The following is a 13277-nucleotide window of genomic DNA, read 5'->3' on the forward strand; positions in this document are numbered from 1 at the left end:
TGTACACCAGCATGGCCTCATTGGGTGTCTCATATTGCTTGGCAGAGGGTACTTTTCTTTTGGCCTTCAGTCTACAGAGCAGGCTCACGCTCAAAGAGTACTTATGAGCTCACCGATTTAGTTTTAGAGCAGAGTCATCCATTGGTGGCCTTGGCGGAAGCACTTCAGTTCTACTTCCCCGGGACCGTACCAGGTCTCTTTTTGGATGCTTTTCCCTGGACTTCCTGATGAGGTCAGCTCTTGTCGCAGAGCTGTGGAGCATATGGCTAGTGTTGCAGGTACAGTCATCCCATCAGGTGCTAGACTTTCCTATGCTCAGTCACTTGCTTGTACAGGTGTTACGAGGGTCAGACTCACTTTAGAGTTCCCCCCTCCTCGACCTTTGCCTACTTTGATTTCGTACTCCACGGGAGATGGGGTCCAGATGCAGTAGAGGCTTTTGTATGAGGGTCTTCCTGATCAGTGTCTTTTCTATCGGAAGAGAGGTCACTTTATTAGGGATTGCCCTGTCGTCGGCCTCGATCAGAGACTCCGGATCCACCTCATCCCACGAGTGACCCAGAACCTACAGCTCAGCCTCCAGGGGTCTTTGAGCCTGCTTCGACTCATTCAACAGAGCGAGAGGAGACTCCTCTGGGGGAGCCTCCAGTGGACTCAGAGGACTTGGAGGTGCCTCCAGCGGAACAACTTTCACGGAGAGCTCGGAGGAGACGGAGACAGAGGGAGAGTCAGCAGTACGAGCAGCCCCAAGTACGAGCTCACAGATGGCAGAGAGTTGAGACACATGTGCAGGAGACCCCGGAAAGGGGAGATGCAGAGGACCATCCGCAGGCAGGTCTTGACACTGTGCAGGAGATGGTAGCTCAGGGAGTCGAGACACACGTGGAGGAGACCCCGGAAAGGGGAGATCCAGAGGACCATCCGCAGGCAGGTCTTCACACTGTGCAGGAGACAGTAGCTCAGGATTTGATGACTCTTGACACTACTACCCCGGAGGTTCAGATTTTGGTTACTGAGACAGTTATCCAGCAGGAGACTGCTCAGGCTACAGTTATGGTGATGGATGCCTCTTCCCAGCAGTCCATTGAGAGAGTGGTATTTTACGATACAGGTCAGAGTCAGAGTCCGTCCAAAGATCTCATGCACCTATATGAGGTTCCCTTGAGACCTCTTTCTCTTCCCCGTCGCACAGTACCTTCTTTTGTTGCTATGCGGAGTGTCCTTTTAGACACCCCTCCCAGTACAGCCTCGTCCTCGCAGCTTTTCACTCTTGGTTTATCCAGATCTTTTGTGAGTGTGGTCACAGATTTCGCTCAGTACCCAGACAAGCGTGAGGGTTGGGAGATCCTAGCAGATGAGATCGAGTGAGATTATCAGTCACCCATGCTTACAGGCACCTCGTCGCAGATTCTCTCTCCCTCTCACCTATTCTAGGAGCAGAGTTAGGACGGCTCAGCCCTTTTCAGCTCTTCTGACTCCTAGACCTGACCCCAGGATGGTTGACAGAGATTTGCCCGTTGAGTTTTGGCCCTTTTTTGGCTCGAGGGGTTTCCACAGACTCCCACACTCGATTGGAACTTCTCCCGGTATTTTGTCGACAGTCAGAGGAGGTAGAGGAGTACTTGGGATCTGTTACTCTCTCCAGAGAGGGGCACATTCTTCGTTTCTCCGCAAGCAGCTTTCGATCTCGGGGGAGCGAAAGCTGGTCAACTGAGTTACTTGACAGCGAGATTGCTAGACAGCTCATGAGCATGACACAGTTTTCTTCGGTTCACCATATGGTCGGCTCGCAGATTCATTCTTGCCCTAGGACTCTTCGACCTGGCTTCGGTGGCAGGGCCTTTCTGTTTCTATTCTTTGAGGTTCAAGGAGACTTTGATTTGCCCAGGAGTGTTGCCCAGGAGTGCGGGTTGGTTTGACTTTCAGCTCCTCAATTCGCGCTAGAGTACTATTCCCTTGGATGGAGCCATTTTACATGAGTTGGGGCAGATTTGGAGTTTGATCAGAGAGACCGACTTTGGATTGCGCCATCAGAGAGAGTGATTTGTGCCGCTGCCACTGGCACCCCCTCACTTCCATCCGATGTCTAGGTTGTCCATCATTTCTTGGAATGTGAGAGGACTGAACGGCCGCAGATGCAGACGGGATCGGGAGTTTACCTCAGATGCAGACGGGATCGGGAGTTCCTAGATTGCAGTTGCTTAGGGACTTCCTTCGGTTTATTTCCTCAGGGTCCCCTCCAGACACTGTGCTTATCCAGGAGCATAAGCTCTCCCAAGATAGGATTGACAGATGCAGATCCATACTCAGAGGACAGAGCAGGACATATTGGAGCCCAGCGGATGGCACGAGGGGGGGAGTTTGCATTTCAGTTTCAGCCAGGTGGGCCTCAGAGATCACCCAAGAGGGTACACTAGTGGAGAGCAGGGCATGCTATGTTATTCTTCAGATTGAGAGCACAGCAATTGGTGTTCTCAATGTGTATGCTCCCACAGACGGGCTTTTTGGAGACAGCTCAGAGAGTCCCTTCCTCAGGCAGACACCTGGATTGTTGGAGGAGATTTCAATATGGTTGAATTCTCTGAAGACAAGTCGGGCCAGACAGAGGGTGGCCTTTCTGATAGGGAGAGAGTGGAGTGGGATAGTTTTGTTTTGCATGCTGGACTTCATGATGCAGCTCGATTGGACGACTTTCGTCACTTGGCTGAGAGTCTTGGTTATGTTTTATCTGACCATGCTCCAGTCCTATTACAGATTCTCCCTACCTCTCGATTGGAGAACACAGGCTCTGTGAGAGTTCCGGACTTTGTTTTTCAGGACACAGAGTTCGTGGAACGGTTGAGAGAGGCTTGGTTGTCAAAGGACACTCTTGTGGATCAGGGCTGGTTGATGTGGGTAGAGGGGGCTTTGGCTAGAGTCAGCATGGCCTGCCAGTTGAGGGCAAAAGAGGAGAAGGAAAAGCTCAAAATCAGAGATCGGAACGCAAGGGCGGAGGTATTTAGACTTCAGAGATTGATTCAGAGTTTTCCTCATTCTCTTTTCATCAGAGGGCAGCTTTCGGAGGCTCAGAAGAGACTAGAGGAGATTCAGGGCAAGAGGGCCCAGTTCAAGTTTTACTCTCAGCAGACTTTCTGGATCCAGAAGGGGGATAGATGCTCTAGAGAGTTCTTCAGGGCAGTGGGTCAGAGATACTCTTCGGACAGTCTTCGTAGACTTGTGGATGAGGCTGGGTCTCTTCAAACGGATCCTCACCGTCTTGTTGAGATCACTTCTGATTTCTATTCCACTCTTTACACCGCCGATCCCGTCACCGAGGAGATGATCAGAGCCAGAGAGGAGATTTGGAGTCATGTCCCCCAGATGGTCTCAGACAGGATGAGTCATGTTTTGGATAGCCCACTATCACTCCTGGAGATCACGGATGCGTTACATGAGTTGCCCAGAGACAGATGCCCGGGGGAGGACGGTTTGTCGCCACTTCTTTTTAGAGCTCTTTGGAATGCGATTGGGCCTCATCTACTTTCTGCCTTTTCAGAGGCTCTTGATACAGGATCTTTGGGCGAGACATTATGCACAGGTATGATTTGTCTCATCCCGAAAGAGGGAGACAAGACAATCCTACGTAATTGGAGACCCATTACACTTCTAGGGACAGCCTACAAGATCCTAGCGAAGACCTTGGCTCTTTGCTTAAAGCCTATGCTGCCAGATATCATCAGAGCTACTCAGACAGGATTTGTCCAAGATCGGAGTATCTTGGATAACATCTTCACTTTTTGGGAGGCCACTCACTGGGCGAAGGAGAGTCAGCAGGAGATTGCAGTTCTCCTTCTCGATTTTGAGAAGGCTTATGACAGGGTGGACCGGGGTTTCTTGGAGGGCACTATGAGGAGGCTAGGCTTCAGTGATAGATGGATTTTATGGGTCTCCTTGCTTTACTCTCACTCCTCTAGCAGGATGGTGGTCTGTGGAGGCAAAGGACCGGCTTTTCAGCTATCCAGATCGGTACAACAGGGATGCCCGCTTGCACCTTACCTTTTCCTTTTCGTAGCGGAGGCTATGGGATACTTTATGCAGGCTACCAGTCATGGCACTTTGGGCCTTCATCTGCCTATCCGGCAGGAGCAGGAGCTTCTGGACACTGAGTTTGCTGATGACACGGCACTAACAATTAGAGGAGATGCATATAGTCTTGCTACTGCTGCGGATTCAATTGACAAGTTCTGCCTAGCCTCAGGGGAACTTGTCAATTGGAACAAATCAAAAGGCATCTGGACTGGAGCTCAGCAGGATACCCCAGCATGGGGAGGAGACAGAGGCTTTGTATGGATACCCAGAGGCACCTCCACGAGATATCTAGGCTTCCAGGTTGGCATTGAGGTGTCCCCGACGCAACAGTTTGCCCCAGTTCTTGAGAGTATCCGGAGAAAGCTAGCCTACTGGAGTACGGCTAGACTTTCTTTGGCCAGGAGAGCGCTGGTACTCAACCAGGTTCTACTAGCGACTATGTGGTACGTTGCATCATGTTGGTGCTTTCATGCTGACTCGATCCGTCAGGTGAGGAGATTGCTTCAGAACTTTCTGTGGAGTGGTGGTGATGGTTCTGAGGACACTAGGGCCAGAGTTTCATGGGATACTATCACTTTACCCTTCTCGCAAGGAGGACTTCGGGTTCTTGATCCGGAGATGCAAAGCAGAGCCCTTTTAGTCAAACTTCTTGTTAGAGGTTTGACTCCAGGAGATCAGCCGTGGAAGCAGTTCCTACTGCATGGGATTAACCAGTGCACCCCCAGAGCAGCAGGTCAGTGGGCAGGTAGAGTCAGTTGGATCTTCTTGACGGACCAGCATTCTCAGCCTTCCTCACCACTTGTGAAAAGGCTTATTCAGATATGGGATCATTTTCGACAGCACCTCATCAGAGCAGGCTTGCCATAACCCCCTGGTTCGGTACTAGGGATCTTCCCCTGGTACAGAACTTAGGACTCCCTTGGCCAGATGGCATGCTCAGGGGGTTGTGACAGTCAGAGATTGGTTCAGGGGAGGTGTGGAGATGTCAGAGGAGGTGATCAGAGATAGACATGGGCCACTTGGACAGATTGCTGCCACCAGATTACTGATCATGAGAGCTATTCCTCAGGAGTGGAGGGATATACTTACAGATCCAGCCTATGTTCATCCCATCTCTACTTGGTCAGGTTGTTTTAGTGAGGCTGGGCTATGCATTGGAGTTCGTTTAGGACCGGCACCGTTTATTTATTTTGAGACGGACTCCTCTCACAGATTGTATCCCACTCAGTCCCTAGATCGACAAGAGCTCCTTTGGCAGAGAGTCAGGGTCATTGGTTGCCTGGGTAAGGAATGGGCCACAGATCCTTCCAGGTTGACCGTTGCAGAGGATACTAGATGGAGACTTTGGATTTTTCAAGGTCGACCTCTTGCGGAGCTTGACTGGGACCCAGGTGAGTGGGCATGGCCTGCTCCGGTGGCAGGCGTTCGTCCTCTTTCATTTTCCAGTACTCAACGAGGGCAGGTTACAGGCTTCAGCAGAGAGACTCTCATCACCTACCATTTGCTTCCTAGCATTGGCACGCACAGGGACTTACTACAGAGCTCTTGCAGAGCTACTGGACCCACTTTTGGAGCATCAGTAGAGCCAGGAAAGTCTCCTACTTTCTTTGGCTCACTATACATAGGGGCATACCTGTGGGTACTTGGCTTCAGCAAATGGGTAGACCCTCCTTGTGTATGCATTGTCAGCTTGCAGAGGAATCTAGCAAGCATTGTTTATGGAGTTGCACCAGCTGTAGAGTGGTATGGACAGGTATCTTCAGGTTGTTCTCATATGTTACATCTGAGTCCTTTCTGATGACTTGGGGCGCTGCCCTTTGGGGGAGAGGATCTGGAGCCTTTACTCTCTTTGAGTCAGAGCCAGGAGACCACGGTTTCTTCATGCAGCGTCGCCAGAGACGGGGTCCCACAGAGGCCAGCATCATGGAGCTGCAAGATTTACTTTTGGTACCGGTACCAGCTCAGGATTCCATGCCTACTTCAGCTGCAGGGTCAGCCTGAGGTGATTTCCAGCATTACCCTATGGCGGATATGGTGTTCGCGATGTTCTTTTGTCCTTGGGGGCCATTTATGCACGGAGGCTGACACTCTCGCTTCCATTTGGGCGGAGATTATCTTCACTCTCAGGAGTCAATGGGAGCGGTGTACATGCACCTCTTTGGCAGCTCGTGGGAGACTTATATCCTTCATGAGGACATGGGACTGCTCATTATTTTTTCATTTGACCCCTTTTGGGATGTCGTGGCATTTTAGACCACCTCCATGGCTTTTTTGCCACATTGTTGAGGCTAGGGATAGAGTACTTTCTCTCCCACCTGTTGTATGATTTGTTTTGAATGGAATATATCACTTTTTTATTTAAAATTACCTTGCATTGCCTATGTATCATGGCAATCTACATGGTTTGATGGTACGTGTACTATTTGTGAAAACCTTGGTGTTTGTTCGTTACAGTCGGAGGTTTGATACCTTACCTTTGTTTGGCATACAAAAATGTTTGAGTGGAAGCATTTTCTAGCTGCTTGAGGGTTGGAGACATCTAAGAAAGCAAGACCATTGCATAAAGGGTGAAAAGCTCCGGGGCTAAGGTTTCCCTCCCCCCCAAAAAAAGAGGGACAAAACCCTCCGAAAGTCTATTAAGGGGTGGTCAGCCTGCTCGCTGCGCCCTCCTTCCCCTCATCGTAGCTCCTTCCTCATCTGCCTCTTCTCCCCCCCCCCCCCCCCTTCTCACCTATGATCTCCTCTTTCCCCGGGCCCTTCTATGTCCCTTTTGCTCCCTTTTTTCCCTTGCCATTGCTTCGCGGGAGACCCACCCCCAGCTCGGTTGATCGGGTGTGCTGCTGCAGCCACTCGGATCTCTGGAGTGGCCTTTGTAACAGCTCCTCAGGTCGCGGATGCTTCGTGGACAGCCGCATGAAGCTCGCACAGCACCTAGTGGTGTCTCAAAGCAGCCGGGATCATTTTTTGCTCTCCCCCCCAAGCGCGCATTTTGTCAAAAGCCCATACAGCTGGGCGTGTTTCTACTTGGCTGGTTTGCATTGTGGAACTGGCCAGTCCCGCTGGTCAGTTGGAGGTTGGATATGACTCAAATGCATAGAAGCCTGTGACAGGTCACCACATGTCCATGAGATAGAGGCCAATTTAGCCCTATTCATGAAAATGGATTAGGTGAGAAGTGGCCCAAAATTGTGCCCCTCCTGAAAGAGACAGTGGTACCGTCCTTGGATCTTGTAGTAAACTAGACAAATACATAAGTATGCTCCTCTATCTCCATCTATGCCAGTGTGCATAACCTATAGGTTTGATGCTCTCAAGGTGTGCCTGTGGCTCTCCCTACCTAGATCCTCAGCTGATGGGATGAGACCCGCATCTAAACAATGGCAATCCTCAATGCGTGTGAGACTCGTGTGTCCTCTAGATACTAGGATGATCTCTCCATCCTTTAATAGTCTCATGTAATGGTCATTAGAAACTGGGTTTGCCCAAGAGACTCTGCGGGTCTTTAGAAACCCAGTATAGCTGCTTATGCTTGGGCACTGATGACGACATAAGTGTTGCTTTGCTTGCTAAGTATGTCTTCCTTTTGTTTTTCATAAAAGTTTTTGTTTACCTCTTTTTTCTTCTCTTTCATTTTCTCTTTTATTTTCTTTGTAGATTTTTTATCTTTAGAACAACAAAAATTCTAAATTTGTATGATTGGACTTATTCTAGTCTTACAAAGGTGTATATATAGTGGTCATGGTTGAACTGTATCTTGGTGGGGAACTCGTGATTTCCCTCCTAGAGTTGGAGTAGATCCAACCAAATGATACAGTTGATATCATCTCGTGGGATCAAGGGAGATGGGGCATTCAAGCTGTACTGGAACAGGGGGATGAGGTATGTCTAAATACCTTGACTGGCAAACCATCTGGATGTGTAGGCGTATTAGGCCGTGCTAACCCTTCTTTTGACTAGTTGTCTAGATGGATGTAGTGCTAGCTTCGGTAGTCTCTAACTAGGCAAAGCCCAAAGCTTGTGAATATATGTCATCGTCTAGAAGATGGCATCAATCTGGAGTGTTGTCATGGTGAACTCTACCTGCATGATTTGATGAGGAACTAAGGGATTACTTTAAATCATCCTGGACCCCATAATCACCTATAGCCTCTCAAAACCTGCCAATTAGTCATCAATAGATCAATCCCCCAGAAGGGTGCTGCAACAGGGTTGTCGACCTCACGAGTGTAGCAAATAGACACCCCTTTGTTGGGTGTCTCGAAAGTGTACCTAAAAGCACTGTCGCTATAGCCAAGCAAGGCTCCCTACCCTTGTGTAGGTTGTGCCCTAGCTGCATGGGTCATCGTGAAAACTAGTCACACATGAAGACTGCCCCTAGATAGGTGTGTGACTGCACAATCTCAACCGACTCCTCTCGGTGAGTGAAGCTACGTCGATAAAGTACTACCGTGAGGTGTTGAAAATCATTACCTTGGTCTTGCAAAGGTTAATTGTTGTCAGGTGTCTGTCTCTGCAAAAACACCTCTAGGACCCCTAGGTGTCTCCGTATGCTTGTTGTCACTAAAGACTCTAAGAAAAAAGTAGAGCCACCCCACTCCCTGAGGAAAATAGACCCTTACATGCTCACCCAAATGGCCATCAAGGTGTGTATAGTATTTATTCCTATGTTCGGGTTCTTCTTGCTAAGAATTTATTTTCATGTATATATGCATTTTCTTTGTGTGAAGCTTTGCCTACCTATTAAATCAATTGGTTTCACTAGTAAATGCATTGTCACTTCCCATGCTCAATTGTTTGTCATTTTGATTGGCTTGTGGATGTAAGCAATACTTTTAGTATAGATTCTCTGATCTTTGACTCGACCTCATATTCATTATATTGGACTTTCTTCTTGTTATGTTTTGCATGTGATCACTTTCTAACATTGTGTCATGTTTTGTCTTAAGAAAGGGTGGAAGCATGAATAGGTGTCACAAAAAGCACTGTCTGGGACATGTTGATTGAAACACGACTCTTTAGTTAAAAGATGTAGAGGTTTTCTTAATGTTTAAACACCCACAAAACGTCCTCGTTGATCATTCTCGCATTGGTAGTCTCTCTAAGCATGATCCCTGAGCATTGAGTTGCAGCTTCTTTTCAACCAAGAATAATAATTATGGACTACCTAAAGTCTGCGTTGCAGAAGCAACTCCCCTACTACCTCCTCTGTTGCATCTTACGCTCGCTTCACGCTCACTCCACGTTGCTGCTGCTCTCTCTCGCTTCACGCTTCACACTGCTTCTTGCCTCACCCTCTGCTCTGCTCTCACGTTGACCCTGCTGCTCTGGTCGTCCGCACCTGCTTGCCTCTCTCTCTCCGTCGATGATCATGTATCTATCATCGATCTCTCTCCGTTGCCCATCCGTCGCGCTGATCCTTTCCGTCGCTCCGTCGTCGTCGTTGGTCCTCCCGTTGCCAGCTCGTGGCTCGTCACTTGACCGGTTGCTAGTCATTGCTAGCTCTAGCTAGCTAGCCCATCGCTCAACACGCGTAGCCTAGCCCTCCATCCAGCTAGCTCTTGTCATCTTGCCGTTTACTAACGTCCCACCCCCCCGACAGCCTCTTCTTCCCCGCTGGCCATCTCCTCACCGCCATTTGCGTCCCCCGCCATCTGCTGATGTTCATCGGGTTGCCTTCCGTCGTCTGCTGCTATTCGCCGAGTTGTCTTCCGCCCATGTGGAAATCCCTCTCCACGTGACATAATGCACGCATGCTTGCCATGTCATCATTAACACGTGGCAGTGTCACGTCAGCCCTGAATACCATCCACATCAGCAAACTTGTTGTTATGTCAGCGTGACTACCACATTAGCAGACATTGCCATGTCAGTTTGCCACATTAGCACAGATTCCGACATCATCCTTGACTGCCACGTTAGCAAACAACCCTGACTGGTACATCAGCAAGCAGTGCCATGTCAAATAGAAAATGCCATGCCAACTGTTGCTCCTCCACGCAGGACCCGAATCGGCTCTAGGCTGTTGTAGCTCATCTCTATAGTCACCACAGCCATTAAGGAGTCTAAAAAGGCTCCAAACAGCAAGCAAGATTGACATTGACAAAGATAAAGCAATGGGAAAAGAAGGAACGGGGAAATCAATGAAGCAACAAAAGCTTGAAGATATGAACAAGCGTTCACATCGCAGCAGCTTCCAGGTTCATGGTACAATTGTATACAAAGAGGACTTTAATACAATCCAAAAAGACGAGAGATTCATGAAGCAAATGAGGATCGATGATGGGAACAAACACTCCCATCGCAGTGGGCTCCAAGTGGACAAAACAGCGACACACAAGGGACTTGCCTCACCCCTAGCAACTATCACATTACTTCTACATAGCGACTACGACCATCGCAGATTTGATTGCCACCGGTACACTTGCCTCACCACCATCAGTAGCCACCCGCCGAGCAATACAGTATCCCTCACCTTCCCTTTCACCATCGCATCTCCCTCTCAGTCAGCCACCCTTCTTGTTCCAGCTCCCCGTGGTGTCTTTGCCATTGCCACAGACATCTCTCCACCTCACCCAGCTCACTCGGTCACCATCTGCGTTCAACCACACCCCCATACATTCATATCAGCCCCTTACGAGTTCCAACTCCCACATGCACCTAAGTACCCCAGGGTCGAGCCGCCTACTACATGGGAGTCTCTACTCATAGAAGTACATAGCATACGAGCGCTTGCACAAGGGCAAGCCCGAGTCATATAGGAACAGGCCACAATCATCCAAGAGCTCAAGCAACGACATTACACAGATCAGGGAGGAGGTGACCACCCTAAGGACAACCCCTAGAGATATCGCATCAACGGCTATAGAGGCTTAGATCGCCACTATGCAGTTTGTCATCGTAGAGACAACCAAGTGGGTAGATGAGGTAAAGCGAGAACCTACAAAGGCAACCGTTTCAGCCACTCTCTTGGAGCAGCAGCAGCAGTAGAAGGCCAGGAAGGTCCTCAACATTGGAGTTCGCGGTATTCCACGTACAGATACCATTCGCGTGGGACGACGCAATTACCTTTGTGACTACCACCTTGGGGGTCTCAGAGCATGGGATCGAGGGGGCCTGGTGATTAGGGAGAGATCCCAACCGAGAGCAGTCCCTTGTCATACGCTTCCAGGACACCTGGGCACAATTGGCAGTGCTCCAACGTAGACAGGCCGTGCATGACCACCTTGCACTCCGACAGGTCGAGGAGAGGCATGTTCTCTTACAGCAACGGGATGTGGCCCGCTAGGAGGGGAAGTGGGCGGTGGTCCGAGATGGTCGACTTCTAACAAGCCCCCGTCGGGCATCCACCTGCTTTTCCACATAGGGAGGCAGGGTCTATGAGACCCAGGATACCGAGTCCTGCGGGGAAGTCCTTGTTGGGGACTTCAATGCAAGGACGAGCACACGTCAGGTACCACGGGCATCTACAGATAGAGAGGGACCAGTCACATCATACGGGCATGCACTTCTGGACCTGGGTAGGGTACACAACTACATCATCTATGATGGTCTTGAGCTATGGCCCTCCTCAGGTGGCTTCACTTGTTTCCCACACGGAGGGGGCTCTAGCATAGTTGACTACATCATGGGATCTCCTCCTTCACATCTCACTGACTTCTCTGTTTCACCACTCCCACCTGGGGCAGACCATACTTACCTCTTCTTCAGCATCTCCACCCCTCATCTCACAGCACACCACATCGCCGACCACATACACCACTTATCATGATAGGCACTTTGATCACTGCTTATCACCCGTCGACCACATCTCACAGCACACCACACCGCCGACCACATACACCACTTATCATGACAGGCACTTTGATCATGGATTATCACCCGCCTACTCGGCACGGCTATACATACTACTCACATACATTGATCACATATCCCTACTAGAGGACCGTGCCACCTTGGTTAGCCGCTCACTCCATGAGGCTGCCCTATATGCCTTTCCGTACACCACATGTTCCTCTAGACCTCCACCTCTTGGTTCTGTGCCCTACAATAGTTGGTATAATGAAGAGTGTAAGGCTTTTCGCCGACAGCTCCGACTCGAGGCCAAATATAGCCTTCCGAGTGAACCTGAGACGATATGCGAGTATTGTCATCTAGTATGCCAGAAGAAACAGGCATTGGTCCGCCGAAATGAGGAGCTGCTGAACACTTTGTTCAGCAGCAACTCTAAAGACTTTTGGTGCAAGTTCCTTGAGCGAAAATCACCCTTATCCCTCACTAACACTCAAGTTTGGCACACTTACGCACGTAGCTTGTATGATGTTCCCAACCAGCCAGCCCCGGACTTGTCACACTCTCCTCGCCCTACCACTTGCACTCTATTCACTAGAGGCGATGTCAAGGATGAAACATTGAAGCTCCATAACGGTCGAGCAAAAGATCATGAGGGGCTATGCACTGAGTTTATTGCATATGGGATTGGCGTCCTAGCCCCGATCCTCACAAAGCTTTTCAATGACGCAGTTTGCCTTGGCTTCCCACACACGTGGACCCTTAACACCATCACACCCATTCACATGGTAGGAGATCCCATGAGCCTAGAAAACTACATTGGGCATGTCATGTCGAAGATCTATGCATCAGTACTCAACATGGAGGTCAGCAAGTTCGCAAAGATGCATGGGCTTAGGGTCCGGGCCAGGCAGGATTTCAACGTGACCATGGAACCATGGATCACGTCCTTGCACTCAAGGGTGTCATCGAGGAGGCCAGGTCGCGAAAGCAAAGAGTATATTGTTGCTTTGTGGATTTCCACAAAGCCTTTGACACGGTCCCACGAGCCCGCCTCATCAGACACCTGCAGACGTTGGGGTATGACCAGGAGATCATATGGGCTGTTATGGCACTCTATGAGAGAGTCTCAGGCAAAGTTCAGACAAGTGCCAGATAGACAGAGGAGATTATGAGCACCATTGGGGTTAAACAAGGTTGCCCACTCTCACCAACCTTGTTTGGCCTCTACATAAATGAGCTCGAGACCTTTATGGGATCACTAGGGGGGATGGTTTCTCTCTCATCGGCGCTCTAATTCAGATTCTCTTATACACAGATGACGTGGTTCTGATGTCCTCATCTGCTGAGAGCCTTCATCGACATTTAAATGCACTACAAGTTTTTTGGGAGTCGCATGATTTGAAGGTCAACGTTGGCAA

The sequence above is a fragment of the Dipteris shenzhenensis genome, chromosome 22 (assembly GCF_047967505.1).
Source record: "Dipteris shenzhenensis isolate YYH24624 ecotype China chromosome 22, Dip_SZ_1.0, whole genome shotgun sequence".
NCBI classification, from domain to species: domain Eukaryota; kingdom Viridiplantae; phylum Streptophyta; class Polypodiopsida; order Gleicheniales; family Dipteridaceae; genus Dipteris; species Dipteris shenzhenensis.